The sequence below is a fragment of the Octopus bimaculoides genome, chromosome 6 (genome assembly GCF_001194135.2).
Source record: "Octopus bimaculoides isolate UCB-OBI-ISO-001 chromosome 6, ASM119413v2, whole genome shotgun sequence".
Taxonomy (NCBI): domain Eukaryota; kingdom Metazoa; phylum Mollusca; class Cephalopoda; order Octopoda; family Octopodidae; genus Octopus; species Octopus bimaculoides.
This window is the reverse complement of record NC_068986.1, coordinates 27,234,472-27,239,951: the sequence shown is the minus strand read 5'-3', so window position 1 is coordinate 27,239,951 and position 5,480 is coordinate 27,234,472.

The window sequence follows — 5,480 nt, the reverse complement described above, 5'->3', positions numbered from 1 at the left end:
TATATAGATATATATCATTCCTATGGTAAACATTTCTATGCCTTTAAATGCTTTCCAAATAACATGCACTTTTCCATTTTTTATGCATCAGATGGAATTTGACAAGGAAGATTTTCTAAGATTTTAAGCACTTCCTGTTGCTAACCTTCATATGTATCCAAGCAAGGTAATATTTCTCCAGAGCCAGGCATGTTTTTCATGGAACTCCAGGAACAAACAACATAACTTGTATGACGATAATGCTCATTTACAACCATATCATCATAACAAGAGCACACACGTGTGTGTGTGTATTATGGGCTACTTTCAGTTTCTATGTACTAAATTTACTCACAAGGCTTTGGTTGGCCTGGGGTTTTAGTGGAAGACATGTGCCCAAATTGCCACACAGTGGGACTGAACCAAAAACCACATGGTTAGGAAGCAAGTTTCTTAACCAAACAGCTATGCTTACACACACACACACACACACACATATATGCATGAGACATCATAGCAATATTGGAGATCATATCATCATGACATGGCCATAATCCTAATTACATTGTCATGTTTTCACGCAAAGTAAATACAACATAATGTTTCATTTGTTTTCTCCATTATTGTGATAGTGTTGGTTTTACAGAAGTTGTAGGTTTTCATATTTTCGTTGTTTTTTTTTAATGATGCTTTGAGCTTTCTTATTTACTTATGGGTTTATCATTATGGCCATGTTTGTAAAATGAAACCATAATTCATATCTCAGAGAAATAAAATATAAATTATTTTATCAGTGCAACAATCAACAAATTATTTTACTTAGTTCAGCCTATTAACAAAAATACAAGGTTTTTTTTTTTTTCATATATCTTTTTATTATGTCATGTCTCCTACAAAGAATAGAATTAAATCTAAACAAAAATTTAAAAAGAGGGGAGAAAATATAAAAGGAATTACACTTGAAAGATATTAATATTTCATTACAAATTATTAATACTGTTATTTATATATTTTATTATTTATTTATTATGTGAGTAAACTAGTGCTTTTAATTTCAATAGCTTCAAAAATAGTAAAATATAAAGCATAACAATAAACATTAGTGATGATAATAATAATAATAAAACAACTTGTTAAAAACGGGAAAAAATCAATAATATCAATAATTGGAGTTTGTCGTTATTAAAGAGAAAATGTTTTAGACATCAAAAACTCTTTAGACAAGAAACTAAAAAAAAAAAAAATTATCGAATGTGTGATAAATGGTTAATTATGGTCCCAAACTAGCACATGCCATCGTTGATGTCGAATGGAAAATAAGTTATAAAAAGAACAACAACAAAGATGACAATAATGATAATGTTAATAATAATAATAATAATAATAATAATAATAATAATAATAATAAACCTATACTTGTTGGACAATGTAATTTTATTTCTATAACACCCCCGCCCTCTACTTTTGTTTTCCTTTCCCAGTTGATAAATACGAAATTAAATTGTTAACTTTATAATTAGTTTCATTTTAGCCAAACACATAAATAAATTAAAGGAGTGACTATTTTTAATCAGTGCTAAGGAGAAAAGAAAAACCATTTACATTCTCTTTTACATTGCTAGACGAGATGCTTTATCAGATATTAAAGCTTGGAGACAACAGAAATGTTTTCCTCCACTTTTAATTACTTAAATTCAGTTTCACTTTAATATACATATTTCACCATCATTATTAGCTGCAGCTACCACCATCATGGTAATTATCAACTTACAATATAAGTTAAAAATAGCCGGCATTTCATTGTCATCACGACTATGGTTTATCAGAAAACACGTTCCAATATTATCAAGAAATATTCAATGAATGGAGACATTATAGGTTTCAGCTTTGCCATTAGTTCTCAAACTAGTTAAAAAGAGAAAAAAAAAACAAAAACAAAAGAGCAAATGCTAAGCCCCTTAATCCATTGTCTCATAGAGACTACTAATAGAAGCTCAAAGTGCATCTTAACTAAAGAGATTATGTAGTACCACAAGACACAACCATACAATCACATTATTGGTCTGATATCTGAAATGGTCAACCATGTACCCTCTCCAATCATTGTCGTAGTTTTAGTTCTGCTTTCCATAGTAGCAAAGAATGGATAGGTCATCAGAGGTGAGAAAGGCACAAGCAAATTAATGTTATTTATTTTCCAAGAGCTAGATGAGGGCTAGAAGTATTACATAAGATGACCAGGAATGTAGTAGCACCATTTTCCGAGTGAGTGAAAACTAACAGACAGAGAAACAGATAAACAATGTAAAGAGCCAAATATTTGAATCCTTGCCTTAAGATGCTCACTTTGCAACCATATGGTCTCAGGTTCAGTCCTACTGCAAGGCATTCTGGGCAAGTATTTTCTACTACTATAAGTCCAGGCTGACCATATATATGTATATACATGTGTCTTTGTATTTGTGTACCCACCTCACTATTGATAACCAGTGTTGGTTTGTTTACGTCACATAACTTTAAAATTCAGCAAAAGAGACTCAGAGAATAAGAACCTGACTTTAAAATAAATAAATAAATACTGAGGGTCAATTTGTTCGACTAACCCTTCAAGGCAATGCCCCAGAATGGCCACAGTCGAATAACAGAAACAAGTAAATAGTAAAAGATACATGGTGCAAGCAAACAGATTGTCCAAATTTCCACACAATGTTTCTCTGAGAGAAAAAGAAAACAGAAAATTCACACGTGTAGGGTTTGCTTGAGTGATTTTGCAGAAATGAAAAGATAACAATGGAATATGCAGCAATCAATTTGGCTTGGAGGTGAGGTAGTAAAGCCAAAAGTTAAGTGAGAAACAAAAGTAATCACAGATATGGCTAACAATGGAAGATGGAAAGGAAAGCACTTACTGTATATACTTAGGAAGACAGATAAGAAAAAAGTCTATTTAGGAATGTTTACGAAGGAGTCAAATGATTATTTACTGTGTCATGTGTTGGAGACAAACTGCTACATCTTAATGTAATTGTATCAACCAAAAGCACTACAAATTCTATTACTGACTATGTAGAAACCCCACTGCAGATAATATGAAACAAAAATAAGAAATTCCAAATTGAAACATCTAAAATAAAGATTCAATTTCTTCTTTTAAGTGCTTAGAAACCTATTTATTCGTATCTAGTAAGTTTAGTAAAATTGAGAGAGAGTACTTACACACCTAATATGGCCATAGTGCCTGCCATTTTTTTAATATTTATAGGCACAGGTGAGGCTGTATGGCTAAGAAACTTGCTTCCTCACTTTATAGTTCAGTCCCACAACCTGACACCTTGAGAAAACGTTTTCTACTATCACCTTCAGCCAACCAAAGCCTTGTGAATGGATTTAGTCAACAGAAACTTGAAGAAGCCAGTCGTGTGTGTGTGTGTGTGTGTGTGTGTTTGTGTGCCCTTGTCAATGAAGGCACATGGTTTCGTGGTTAGGGTGTTTAGCTCACAATCATAAGGTAGTGGGTTCAATATCCTGTAGTGAGTTGTGTCCTTGAGCTACACACTTTATTCTATGTTGCTCCAGTCCACCGAGCTGGCAAAAATGAGTAGTACTTGTATTTCAAAGAGCCATCCCTATCACATTCTATGTCATGCTGAATCTCCCTGAGAACTACATTAAGGGTATACATGTCTGAGGAGTACTCAGCCACTTGCACGTTGACTTCACAAGCAGGTTGCTCCATTGATTGGATTAACTGGAACACTCATCATCATAACCAACAGAGTCTCAGTGTATCCTTGTCTAGACATCGTGCAATGGCTGTAAACAAACATGACCATCATACAAACAATGTGGCTTTGTTTCCAATCTCCCAGTCTCCCATTAAAAATTTGTCTGGCCATGGAGAAATAATGCCTTACCTGGAAACAGGTGAGGACATCTAGCTGTAGAAAATCTTCCTTAAGAAGTATAAAAAAGTGGACGTTGAATGAGGATGATTTACAGATGAGCATCAAAATGAATCTTCGCTGAGGGAGGTCTTATCTCATACCTTTACAGATCTTCATAACTCAACATGCATCATTGGTAAAACGAATTACATGATAACAGACAAGATGAGAAAGCAGAAATTGAACTAGAGGACACAGTTAACAGGTTGGTATTATAAGCCTTTCATCTTTCTACAGGCATAACATTCAACATTACAAATTTTCATCAGCAATGCAGCAACAAAGACACAGTGAAATATATCTGAACCAAATGCCACCATCCCTCACCCCATCACACGCATACAAACAAACACAAAAGAAAAAGATGTTCAAAATGAGGTGAGCAGAATATTATAGTGATTATCATCAATGTAATTGCACAGTCTATTTCATTATATTTTTTCATCAAATAATTGCTAGCCAAAACTAAAGTACTTTATGCAGTGCTGAGTAATAAAAGACTAATACTGGTGTCAGCATGTAATAAAGCAAAAAAAAAAAAAACAAAAAAAAAACAGACAGAGTGAAAAAAAAAACACAAAGCAAACAGAGAATCTAGTTATTTTGTAAGATTATTAATCCTCAACACCACCTGATTGATGCTTGGTTAGACAGACAGAGAGATGGTCATCAATAGTTATGTCAACAATGTTGACAGGCTGGTTAAAACATCCTTACTTGTCCAATAATCAAATAATAAAAATACATAAAAAAGCATGAATGTGTGTACATATGTGCATGTGTGTGTGTGTCTGTGTATATATAATATATATGTGTGTGTGTGTAAATAAAATCAAATAAATGATGTGGAAACAGGAGATTATTGAATGAACTTCATTATCTTACAGCTATTTCTGCTGTAAGATGCATTGCACTCAAAGCTGAGTTCTTGTGTATCACCTTATAGCATCCTCAGAGCAATTTTTATTTGGGAAAGTAAAATCTTAATGTAAACGCTTTCCCAAATAAACTTCATTTTAGAAGTTCCAAAGAAGCTGCAAGGTGATGCACATGCATTCGGCTCTGAGTAGTGCACTGCATCTTCTAGCAGAAACAGATGTAAGTTAATGAAGTCCATTACGTAATTTTCTGTTCCCTTGCCGTTTATTTAATTTCATATTAGGTTCTGTACCCAACTAATGCTTTATTCTGAAGCATATGTACATTGAGTTCTAATACCTTGTTATTAGTATTGTTATGCATAAGCAATATATATATATATATATATATATATATATAATTGTCATCATCGGTTAACATTTGTTGTTCATGCTTGCATGGGTTGGACAGTGTGACTAAAGCTGGCAAGCTGAGGAGCTGCACCAGGCTCCAGTCTGATTTGGCATATTTTCTATGGCTGGATGCCTTTCCTAATGCAAACCACTTTACAGAGGGTGCTGGGTGCTTTTACACACACGAGAAGGAGAGATAACAAAGGAATAAATGATTATCTTATGAACTTCATTAACTTCCAACCGTTTCTGCTATAAGATACAATGCACTCATAGTTGAGTACCT